The 12,827-nt window shown below is 48.1% G+C and overlaps 1 protein-coding gene across 16 annotated transcripts in view; it reads left to right on the forward strand.

Moving 5' to 3' along the window:
• The window catches only part of LOC115347044 (LIM domain containing preferred translocation partner in lipoma), a 353,563-nt gene that overhangs the window by 57,288 nt on the left and 283,448 nt on the right, over positions 1-12,827 (forward strand). The gene's annotated exons all lie outside the window — the stretch shown is intronic.

The raw sequence follows: 12,827 nt of genomic DNA on the forward strand, positions 1-12,827 counted from the left end.
GTGTTTCGTGTCCCCACTCAGCCTGGCCGGGAATGAACCCTTGTCTTGACCTGTTGCATCCTCTGGTAGGAAGGCTGCCAAGCGACTTCCAGCTGAAAACACAGTTTGTTAGGAAAGGGAGTGAGTTACTTTTTGGCTTGCCTTTGGGACCTCTGGCCTCCAGACTTAGGCAGATCCTCTTTCTAATCCTTGCTGTAGTAAATCCAACCTTGCCAAGACCAGCAGTGATGTTGGGTGCTTTTCTGATAGAGTCCTCTCTCCAGTGTTGGCCCGAGCAAAGCCTTCCACCTTCAGGTCACCCTAAGGAGGAGGTTTGCTCCTGTGAAGGTGCCTGGATGACCCCCTTTACTGAGGAAAGTTCTCAGCTAATGTTTAAAAAACATTGTCAGTCCCACTAATACAAATGGTACTTTAGCAAGAGGAGGACAGGATCTCAGGGCTTTCATCTCCACATATGATGTGGTGCTGAAGGCTTGTTTGCAAAATGGTGACATCTCCTAGCTGTACTGATGCATGTTTCTTTGCATCAAACGTCCATTTGTTTTTGTCAGAGGACTAGTGCAAAAGTGGACTTGTCAATCTCAGAGGAGGACCATAGACTATCTTTTGGGAACCAAGGAAGTTGGCAGAAACTGGAAGGTACCAGCTTTGAACTACCGAGAGCTGTTGTTAGGAGTGTCTGGTCTCTCTGAGAAGCAGCAGCTCACAGGTGCCCTTAGCTCCTCGTGGCTTGCACATGCTAAAATGTGAACAAAAACCAAAGCTTGAGGTGTCACCCCAGAAGGTTGGTTGGTTCCTCAATTAATGAAGAAAGGCTTGGGTTCTTGGGAGCATGTGTCTGTGATAGGCTGGAAAATGGGGCAAACCTGAGTTCTTTCCTTGACTGTAGTACTTCATTTCTCTGACAACCCACTGCTGCTATAGGTGCCTAGATTTCCTTCTCTGGAAATGCAGTGATAGTTTATTGTAGGTGTGTTATGACATTTATAATGAGCGTGTTCTTGCATTGTATAGGTACAAAGTTTAAGTCCTTGGTGGGTTCGATACGTTAGTGTGTTTAACCCGATAAATTCCAGTAACACTCTAAAGGAAGTTCTGGAGCTATTGTAGTTTATGTAGCTACTGGTCTCAGTGTTGATTTCCACCCTGAGCTGCAGCTGGTTATTTCACTGCCACTTGGAAGCTCTGGAAGGGGATCAGCTCTGAAAAAGGAACACCCTCCTGCTCAGGGTGTCAGCAGCACCTCAACTATTAATGGAGGAACATGGGCTTATGTCAGAGGAGATGAGGGAAGAGTGGGTTTGAACCGAATACATTTTTGGAGGAGTATATGCAGGTGGCCCATCGTGATTTCACTCAGAAGTTTGTTCGTAAAGTCTCTAAGGGAAGGCAGTGTTCAGCACTTGCCTAATTTTGGCCATTTGGGGTGTCTGAGCCTATGGGGATTCTTCTACTGGAGCTGCAAGCACAGATTTCTAAGAGAAGGAGCAGCCTGGCTTGACACCAGCCGTAGTGTTCATGCCCATCTGCCTGTGCAGGAATGGACTTACTTACACCAAAAAAGCAGTGATGTAGAGGGTCACAAATTCTGGGATGAGAGGGGGAATCTTTCTCAGTGCATTTGGCCTATATAGGATAAATACTGTAGCATCTATTTGTAAGGACAGGACCTGAATCATCCAATTTTTTGCTCTTTTTTGCCACGTGCCTTATGGCCACAGCATCTTCCTTGTTGGCTGACACTTGCTCGGCTTGTCCTGGTCCCACATGCTTTCCCTAAGGCCCAGGCCATTTACCTCCTGCCAGGCTGTACCTAGTGCATCCACCTTCCCACATCCTTCAAGCATCCTGTTCTTTTCCATCCAGGAGTGAGCGTGATGGTGTAGTGCAGCTCCAAACTTCACCTCTTGGGTTGGATTGGGGTTTTTTTTTTTTGCTTTCTGGGGTGGGTTTGGGTTTTTTGATTTTTTTTTTTGTTTGTTTTTATTTTTTTTTTCTTTTTTTGTGGTTTGTTGTTCTTGAGTTTCCATTTCTTCTGTCTGCAAAGTGGGGATAATGCTTCCCTTCGTGGTGCTGCGAGGCTGCGGGGAGCTGGTTCATTATCACAGCTGAATGTTGGCTGAGTTGTGGTGACTGTTTGTGCTCCCAGCCTGCTGCAAAAGTGAGGCAAAGCCCTTTAGCTGAAACCACCGAGAAGTCACTTCGCCCAAATTTGTTAAGCCATGGTGACTTTTGGTTGCAGTCACCTTGGTATTTAGAAAGTGCTCTGGTGTCTGAGAAAGAAAGTGTATTGTGGGGTTTATTAGTTTTAATTTAAATGTTTTCGAAATACTGGAGACTTCTGCTGGGAAAAAGAAAGGAGGTTTTGGTTTTCTTATGCTATCAAACCAGCCCTGGACATGGTGCAGACAGCTGTGTGGTTGCTGGGGACTTGCCACCTTAGCTGTGATATTTTTGCAGACACGGCTTCAAGTACAATTCTGTTGAAGCTCTTTGTAGCCCTACAGTGAAGGGAATTATAAAGGGTTTGCACAGCCTGGCTTGGAGTTCTGAGCTTATGAAAATGAACAGTGTAAAATGTTTTTGGCAGGCTTTTGAGAGCAGCTGTCTAGACACATGCGTTGTCATATGATGACGGTCGTCTTCGTTTGGGTCAGGCATCATTGTCCTTCATTACAGCAGCAGGAATTTACCTGAATCCACCGTTCTGTCTCCAAAAATGGCAAAGACTTTTTCTGTCAACTTATAGTCACATCCCTGTTAAGGGAGCTTTGATCCCTTAAGGAAAACGATTCTGCATCCGTCCCAGAGCAAGAACGGAGCTCAGATCTGTTGGGTGCTCCCAGTGTTGCTTTTACTGCTGGGGTGCTGCAGCCACGAGGACCAAATTTGTCCTCTGTGTCCCCATGGGAAACACTGAAGGAATCTGGGTCTGTTGTCTTGGGTGCAGATGACCACCAATGTGTCGGGAGGTTGGCTCTGGAGCATTGCAGCTCTGTGGTAGCTGCAAGAATTTGTTGCCCAGAGCATATCTCTGCGGATGTCCTCTGGTCCTTGGGTTTATATCCACATGGCGCAAAGAAGGCATCTTTGGTTGATGGGCCAGGTTTGGGCTGATTTTGAAGGCCAAGCTTTTTGCAGTGGTGGAGGAGCTGTAGAGTGGCCATGTTTGGCTGAGGGGAAACTTTTGCCTTCCCACAGTGCTGTGGCTGTGCTCGCTTTCTTTTGTTGTTCAAAGGCAAAAGCAACAGTGAAACAAAAGAAGAAAAAGAAATCCCAAACTCCAAAGCTTTTGGGCAGCTGGGCTACAAACCTGTGAGGGCAGAGAGGAGAAACACTGTTGAGAAAAAGCAAGTGTGAACCTCGCGTGTGATATTTTTGGCCCTTAGAGGTCTTGTGGTCCTTAGTAGCTTTGCAGTGAACGTAAGTGATTTCCCTGGAAACATCACCTTTAGTTTTTATCCCATCTTGATGGAGATGAAAGGTGCCAAGCTTCAAACCATGGCAATTTTCATGGCAGTGATGGTAAAAACAATGAGTGAAAGATCATCTCTTCCTTGCTGAATATGGACTTTCTGCCTCTGTGCCCCCCAAAACTGGAGGGGAGCAGCGAGTCTGCTGTGCATACTGAGATGGGGAGAGGTCCTGTACAAGCATCAGGGTGGGCTGCTCCTTGTGGCCCCCCTGCCTGGGCTGGGGGCTGCCCCTCCTCAGGATATTGGGGTGTGAAGAATCACTAATCCTTGGAGACATGGAGAAACAGCTTTGAATGACTATTTTGCCTGCTCCCATTCTGTTTGTTGGCTCATGTGCATGCACAGAGGTGATTCGTTGTTTTTAATTTATTTTTATTTTCCCTCCTGCTCGCACAAGAGTTGTGCAAACTGCTTCCCAGGGCTTTTGAGGTCTGTGCATAGCCTCTGGTCCCTGTAGCTGTTCCTGTGGAGGTCTGGGGGGTCTCTCCCCTTGGGAAGGGCTGGGCTTGCAGCCCAGCTGATTGCCAAACCTGTGCCTGGATTGACAAACCTGATTCAGCTGCAGAGATTTGGCCTTCTTGGTGAGCTGCCAGTGCTTGAAAAGAAAGAGGGGCATGTTCTGTATCAGGAAGTGGGGGGAAAAAGGAGAAGGGAGATAGTTTTCCTCTTTCTCATGAATTTATTGCTTTTAATTTCTATAAAGAGGAGAAGGTAGGTTCAAATCTCAGCATTATTGACCAAGCCCTCAAAGGCAACAACTATTGTATTGAGACATGACAAACTGAGGCTTCCCACTGGCTTCTCATCCCAGCTGGTGACCAGGCTGCTGTGGGCAGGTGTTGGGGCAGGCAGGGTGATTGCCTTTTCAGGAACCATTGGGCAACCGGCTCACCTCCACGAAACATGGGCATGCTTCTGCTTGGCTCTTGAGAGTGGCTGCATGGGTCCACTGATCCTCTCCGCCTCTGGCTGCTCGGCGAGGACTGGTGCCTCCTGAGAAGTTCCAGGCATATTAGTCATTTCTTGCAAGACTTTTTCTTTTCCCTTTTTTCCTTAATGCTGTAGCATTTAGGCAGCGGGAGTGAGGAAGGTTTCCAAGCCCTCTACTTGGAGCAGGGTGGTTGCAGAGAACCTACTCTGGGGCAGGAGGTGACATGCTGTGGGGGACCGGTGGCTGGTCTGAGCCACAGGGCACTGGGTGGCTTCCCGCGGGTAGGGGACAAATACACTTGGCAGGGAGCATGTGTGGGCCTGTTGGCAGGGTGGAAGGAAGCATTCACTCTTGCTCCTCATGGCACACAACTTTTTTTGCTAATCATTCCAGCCCACAGGAATTTTTTATTTTACTGATTTTTGGTGGTGGTGGTTCTTTTGGTCGTTTTTTGTTTGTTTTGTTTGGTTTTTTTTCTTTTTTCCCTCCTTTAATTGTTGAAGCTGTTTTTTATCCCTGACCATAATAAAGCCACACTGTTAACACAAGCAGCGGGGTAGCTGGAATTGCAGCTGTACTATAAGCTCTGCTTTTAATTTCAGGCTGTTATTAATGAGGCTAGAAATCTTCCCCTCCCCCAGTTGAGTTTCAACCGTGTCTTCATCCAAGTCACTTCACTGGGTGCTTCAGAGCATCCCTGACTCCATATGAATACAAGAGGTGAAGGCTGAAGACTGTATTTGGATGTCATGAAGAGGTTTCTGGCCACTGTCCTTCCCACTCCCTGGTGCAGGCAACTCTGCACAGGTGGAGGGTTGGGAGCAGGCAGCTGCAGGAGGTGGGACAGGACCTCCAAGGAGAGGGTGGCAATGGGGAACCGCAGCCCCGAAGGTGCTGGTGCTGGGGAGGGGATGGGACTTGACGTGCTTGGCAGAGGTGGGAGGACAGGACAGGGCAGTTGGGTGGGTTCGCGTTGCTCACGAGCTGCTGCCCACTGCTGTGGTCCTGGGGCCAAGCATGAGGGGCTCTGATGGTTGGCATTGTCATCCAACGGGGCAGCACACGTCAGTCTCCATAGAGGGAAGCTAGCATGGTGCTGATGGGGTCCTGCTTCTGCCCAGGCAGCGCCCTGCCCTCTAAATGTGTTTGCAGACGTACTGGAAGCATAGGGATCATCCTCTTTGAAGCACGGAGAGATGTCTGTAAGTGGGGAGGCAGTTTTGGTGTGTCTGTTCTCCTTGTCTCAATACACAGACACATACAGTGGTCAGTCAAAGCTGAAAGATGAGAATCTTGAAGCTGGTAAAAAAAAAAAAAAAAAAAAAAAAAAAAAAAAAAAAAAAAAAAAAAGAAAAAGCTCTGTCACCCAACCTGTAATTCGGAGCATGGGGTAGTTGCTAGAGGAGGCTCTTGAGGCTGATGACTTAAGATCCAAAGGCAGGCTGGATGCTTTTCTGTGTGTGTGAAGAATTACTTCAGTGCTAACGACTACTGGCAAAAGAACAAAATAAAATTGGGAGTAAGATTAACTTAATCCTGAGGCAGCAGGTTTAATCTTTGTATTTTGGACACTGGAAGGAGGTGGTATCTGGGACAGGAGACTGCAAACCTGCCTGTTATGGAGGATTTGCATCATCCTTCAAGGCATCGAGAGCCAGCCTGGGTTGAAGGCAACACCCTTCGGTAAGTGGGCCAAGTTGCTGATTTCTTTAAGGTTCCCCATCTTCTTCCTGGCCAGCTCTATTGTGGCCTCATATGGGACCCCAATGCCTGGCTGAGGAAAACAGACAGAAGCACGGTGCTGTGATGTAGCTGAGGGTAAGGCACAGCATAGATGGTTGTGCAGATCTTTTCAGGTCTTCTGTATGGGAGGAAAAGCCAGGACTGAACTGGAGAGAGTCCGGACATTGGCAGTGTGTCTGCAGGCTTCCTTCTTTCCTGGGGCTGTTTGCCATGCTCTGATGGTGATCGATCCCATGTTTGTGTCCCCATCCCTGCAGTTGTTGTCACCACTCTCCTGCAGGATGAAATGAGAGCTGCTCTTCCAGTGCCAAACAGGGCTGAGAAAGGGGAGTTGATGCAGATTCTTCCTCGGTATTTGTGATCCAGGATTTCCTGCCTTTGGCAGAGCGTGTCTTTCTCTTCTCCTTTTTGCTCCTTCAAAGTCCTGGGTGCCCACTGGAATAGTCTTGTTTACAGAAGAAGCAGCAATGGCAAAAAGGTTCTATTTTTTAGCATGTAATATTGTAATTGCATTGGGGATACCATAATCCCAGTCTGTTGCTGAAATTGCTGCAATAGACTTGAATTTAGAGATTGTCAGGACTTAAGGAAAAATTCCCAGCGATTTGCTTCTCTAAAGTGCAGTCCCACACTTCTGTTTATAACCTGTGTGTGTTAGAGAGGACTTATTTCTCTGTGGCTGAGGGTATGTAATGCTTCTGGCCCCAGGTGCACGCACTGAAGGCCAGGTTGCCTTTTATTTCCTGCAGAGGTATGACTTGACTGCTGCTAACCTGGGAAATAACCCTTTCAGACTGTAGCTGCAATAGTCTTAAGTTAGCACCCCCCTTCCCTCCAGTGTAATTAAGAAAATTATAGCCTGTGCACGTGTACATGTGCATGCATTTCTGCAGGAGCACTTGCTGGGCTGGTCTAGGTCAGCTTGCTTCTTCTTTTATTCTGCATTTCAGGAGCATGATGTCTGAGCCCAACACTCTGCGGTGCATGCACTAGCCTTTTTCCTAGATGGATTGATTGGATTTCCAGTAAAGACAAACAAAGTTGGAAGTCTAATGGTGCTAAGCACGCAGCGTTGCGCTCCCCGGCCTGGCCTGCTGTGCTTAGCTCCTTATACGGCCAAAAAAAGGAAGAGGAAAAGAAGACGCAGTGTGAATACCAGACATACGATGCATTCCTCCCAGCTGCAAGCTCAGAATTTGCTTTTCCCCAGAAACTGGACCTTCTGCACGTTTATTAATTCAGGCTCTGTACTGTTTAGTAGGGAGAGGGAAGCCAGCATTGAGCTGGCACCAGGCAACACTTAATTGTCTTGTGTAAAGGAATTTCTTTCCTGTGAGGGTTTTTTCTTTCTTTGGTGGGGGACAGAGGAGGGAAAGGGGCTGGGATGAGGAAGGGGAGATGAGGCCAGGTTGTCCTGAAACTCGCTATGACTTGGCAAGCTGCAAGCAGGTAGACTGCAATTACATCTATTTTCTTGTCCTAAAAATCAATCTGATTCATCATTAGCCTCCGCCTTTAAATTATATTTTCCCTGAATAGCATCTTCCAGTTAGTGGGAGGCAGAGGGTAGATAAGGGAATCGATCCTGGTGCTTCATTCATAATCTGGCTTCAGCCTTCCCTCTGCGTGCAGCCTTCGTTGCTTGAATAACTATGGGCATGAATGGCCGGCTGCGCTCAGGGGCTGCTCTAATCCAAGCTCGGACTGTAGGTACAAAGCACAGGCCCTGTATTTATTACATGTGCGCCTTGATATCTCCAAGCGTGCCCGAGTTTCCGAAGCACTGGTTTGTTAGCTTGGGTTTAGCATCCTCTCGAGAGTTTGAATGAGGAAGGTCAGGCCACTCCATCACCTCTCCTGATTTGCCACTGACTCATGGTGTGCAAAGGCATCTCCTTCAACGCCATGGGAGCTGAACCGCCATGGCAGGTGTTGTGGTTTCCTAGATTGTTTGGAAGCCAGATTGTGGACTGGAAGCCACAGCGGAGTGAATCACCGCACTGCCTGCATATGGGCGGCCTGCCCGCCTGCCAGCACCTGGGGCCATGCTAGCAGGGACACCTCCAGCCAGCCTTGTTTGCACTCACTTCTGAAGGGAGAGCTTTTCCAAGACCACAGATGTGACCTGTGCTTCCTGGTGCGTCTCTCCATGGATGCTCTTTGTGTTTCATGGGGGCCAAAAAGGTGGGAGAATTAGGCAATTGTCACTCAGCCAAAAGGCATTTCTAGTAGGGGAAAAAAACAGCCTAACAACTTTGAGTCATGTTTTATTGCCTTGGGATCAGAGTGCCTGGAAAGCAATTCTCTATTGTCTCTTTGCAGGCCTTGTGGAGGTAATGATGCTACTTAATTTCACAAGCTCCTTTCATCTAGCTCCTGCACCGTGCTTTCCCATCTCAAGGATGGGCTGTGACAGCACTTGACTAAGGCAATCTGTGTAGTTTTGTGAGGATCCCATCTGTTTCTCTACTTGACAGCTGGGTCGTTCCATGTTACTCGCCTTCTTGCTTTCCTGTAAAACCAAGCACGTTATTGGAACCCAAAATAGTAGCTTCTCTGGGCCATGTTGTAATAAGAGGGTGTTTCATGATGACAAGTTCCAGCATTGCATGAAGGCAAAGCCCTTTTATACGTGCAAGGAAATAGCAACAATCTGCTTGCAGGTCATGCGTGGCTCAGCTTTTTGAACTTCCACATTACCAAGTGTATGCTGTCTCTGTTCTCAGAGACTGTACATTGCAACAAGCACTTTAAATTATCCAGCGAGGATAATAGAGGAGTTTGATGGTAGAAGAAAGAGAAATGAATGGCAAATTTATGTTAATGAAAACATCTGTTGAGTATTCTTGTTACTCTTTCCTCATCCATCCCCACACGCATCCGGAGGTTGTTTAAAGCCAGGTGGAGTAGAGACTTTATTTTTTTCCTCTGAGTGGACCATAGGCTCTCGTGAATAGGTAGCTATGGGTGCTAGGGAAAACATTTGGGGTAGAACTGGCAGGTGCTGTTTTTTGGCACCACTTCACATAAGCGCATTCTTGAGCGCTTTGCAATAAATGGGACTTAATGATGCTCCTTGCGTGTTAGCCAGAGCTCCCTGAGAAGTTAGATAGTGGGCCTGGTGAGCATTGGATTTGGGGTGCCTTGATGTTTTGACTATCTGAGCTCTTTATGATGGTATTGATGTAGATGATGGCTACTGGTTGAGAACAGGAGACTGGCAAGCTGGGAGGGTTGGGTAAGCTCATAGCATCCTGTGGGAGGTGAGGTTAGTGAGTGTGTGGGGTGCTGGACTTGCAGTTGGGTTCCTGTGCACATCTGGCTTCCTTCTGAAGATGAGGAGATCCAACTGTGCCAACCACCCCAGCTCCACAGCTGATGCTGGATGAAATGTTGGAGGGCAGCCGTGCTCAGGTGGCCACAAAGCCCTGGCTGTGGGTTGGACATTGTGGCTGCTCATCATGGGAAACCAGTGAGCCTGGTGAGAGAAATGGGTATCAGGACTCCACTCCTGTGTCCCCAGTGGGTATAATGCTTGCAGAGGGTTTTTGGATGCTGCAGATACCTGACCTATGTGCATGATTAAGGACCATCGTGAGTTTTGTGGGTGCTAAAAGGTCACAGTCTCTCTCTCTTGCATACATTTCTGCTAGGTTTAAATGGGAGTAAATCTCCCCCAGTTGCTTTTCTAATGCAACAAAACACTGGAACTGGTGGGGAAGGAGAAAGAGACTGGCAAGTGGTAAATATTTCTGTAAATGTTGTGGTGTTTTTGTTTCCAGAATGTTATCTTCTTACTGGGAGGAAAAAAAAAAGGTAATTCAATAAACACAAAGCAGGCAGCACGTTTGTACCCTCTAAGTGCAGGGGAATGCTGTGCTTCTGTTTCTTTATTTTTGTTTGTGGTACTGCCTTAAGGTGTCTTACCAGAAGTAGGGGCATTATTAGAGAATCCTGTAAAACAGCTGTAATAATTGCACAATGTTCTCTATTGCTATTAGTTTTATAATTATTCATAGATTTTTTTTTTTAAAAGCCATGAGGGACTGTCTCTGCACACATCATTGATTTTGCTAATAAAATCTTATATTTTAATGGTACGTTTCATTGGAAAAACATCAACTTCGCCATAAAATTAAGACTTATAGTATTGTGGGATGGGAATGTTTCCTGTTGTCTTGATGAAGAGATTGATCTAGATGGATTTATTTGATTGCTTAACAGCTACTGGGGAAGGGTACAGAACTGGATGCCTCATCTCCTCTGCTCCAGCCTCTCTGACCAGGGGTTTGGAGTTTGGCATCTAGCTCTTACCCTTTGTTTTCTCAGTGGGCTGCCGTCATGGCCTGGTGTCCGTCCCCTGGGACCATCCGTGATGCAGAAGGATGCGACGTGGCTGGTACTGAGCAAAATGTGACTATAGGAACGTAACTAGCTCTGTGGTTCCAGCCTGGCATCGTGCCGGAGGCCGTGCCGCAGTGGGTGCTTGCACACACGGAGCACAGTTGTCCCTTGCCCGATTCCCTTATTTCATGGGGCATCAGCTCCGCCCCCCCTCGATTTCATGTTCTTCCTTCCAACCCACGAGAAGCCTTGATGCAGCTCCTGGCTGGTGGCTCTGATCTTTGCCAAATTGTGCCTCTGCTTTCTTAAACGTCTCTCCCAAGCTCCCAGTTCGCCTGGGCTCCCGAGGACCACAGGGATTAACGTGCCTGGCACAGCGGGGTGGTGAGGCTCCCAGGGCTGCCATCGCTCCCTGCCCTCCTCCCTCGGGGGGTGTGAGGACTGGGGGGTCTGTGGTTTGCAGAGGGGTCTCAGTGCATTGCTCGGGACTGCTGACGGAAGGTGTGCTGGAGGAGAACATCCCGCAGGCATGGAGGTGATGCAGCCCTGTGCCCACGCATCTTTACTTGCTGCAGGGAGTGGGGATGGTGCTTAAAACCTGTTTGAAATGATTCCAGCACAGGGTATGGGGAGAGGGCAGCCGTTGGACCGTGGCCACCGTGTTGTCCCCAGTGGTCCCTCCATGCGAGGTCCCTACCCAGCTGCTGTGACCACAGGTCAACTGCTCAAGTGGAGGGTCTTGTTTCTATTCAGGCCATTCAAAGACCATGGGCAGGTTAAACTGCCTCCATCCAGTATCAGCCAGGACATGCTGGAAAGCCCCAGGCTGAGCTTTCTCAGGCCCTTGCTAGCTAAACTCTGCAGGAGCCTGGATCAGCAGAACATTGTTTTAGAACCTGCTGCAAGCCCAGAGCACGTGAAAGGGCCCGACTGAGGTGAGTCTGGGTGCTGCTCTGGTTCGTTTTGCCACCCTGCCATTAAATACCTTTTCCCCTGTAAGGCAGCGGCTGGCGTTGAACTGGCAGTCAGAAAGCCACTGCTGAGCCAAAACTCCAGTCCTGTATTTTGCAGTAATTAGCAGGTTTGAGCACGTCCTTAGTTCAGCAAAAAAAAGCTGGGAGATGACACAAGACTATTTTATTGTATTTATTTATTTAGAGAGTGTGTGTGTGTGTGTTGTATTTCAGGGAATGTTTAGCGTTCAGGTTTGTAGAGCTGAATCCAATTTAGTTTTACAGGAGACAGCCCAGTTGTCCATAGCAACCTGAAATTGATTTCCCCCCCCCGCCTTCCAAAAGCTGTTCCCTCTTGAATCATCCCTTTAATTTAATACAGCGAACAGGATGTCCCTGCATGCAGAAACTTTTTTTTTTTTTTTAACAACAAGTAACCTAGGCAAAAAAAATTTCTTATTTGAGCAACAGCCCTGACTCCGTCTTTATTACTGCTTGCCATTAGTCCTTTCCATGCCATTTTCTTGTGCTTTGTTTCAGGGACTAGAGGCCATTATCAGTATTGGTTAATCACCACTGCCGTGCAGGGAGACGTCCCCCTGCACGCTCCAGCCACCTTGGCCACCTTCTGTTCTCAGCAGCAGGTCCCTCTTCAGCATGAAACCCTTCGGGCTGCCCTGTTCTCCCCAGCCTCTGCTGTGTGGGTTGGCCTGGTGTGTGCAGTCATGCTGAAAAATATATTCTTTGTGGTCTGCGTAGCATCAGTCCTGTGTTTTCCCCTTACGTGCAACGGTGCCCGCGCGTGGCTCTGGCGATGGCGTGCATCGAGGAGTGGGGCGAGCGCTCCTTGCAACAGCGATGCACTGCACGGCTTTTCATCCCGACTCGAGGAGGAGGGATGAGGCATGCTGCTGTTCAGGGCAATGACATTGTTGTTAAGTTGTTAAGTGTACTGTCCACCTTTTGCTAATTAGGGTGTTTAGGGCTGGGAGCTGCTGGTGGCTCTGCTGCAGAGACCTAGCGTGGGTGAGGCTGCCTTTGGCATAATGCTGTTGGTGAGTATAGCCTGGGGCATATACAAGCCCAGCGATAACTACATGCTCCATGTTGACCTTGCTGAATATTTTAAACTCAGAAAGCATTATAATACTGCTGCTTACAATCTTCTGTGACTTGTACCAGTGTGGCTCTGGTTTCCCATGCTAGGTCTCTGCTTCTGTCAAAACCTCTTCTTGCGGGTCTTTCCAGCTAAAGCAGTGAAGCTGCTTCAGAAGAGTCTGGTTGGAAGGTGTTTGGGAAGAATGGGAAGAACTACAGTACTGTTTTGCTCCTATTTATAAAAGGAATCTGTGTCCTTGCTGTCTTTGTGGTGCCTGAGGA

This window comes from Aquila chrysaetos, chromosome 10 (genome assembly GCF_900496995.4).
Source record: "Aquila chrysaetos chrysaetos chromosome 10, bAquChr1.4, whole genome shotgun sequence".
Classification (NCBI taxonomy): Eukaryota; Metazoa; Chordata; class Aves; order Accipitriformes; family Accipitridae; genus Aquila; species Aquila chrysaetos.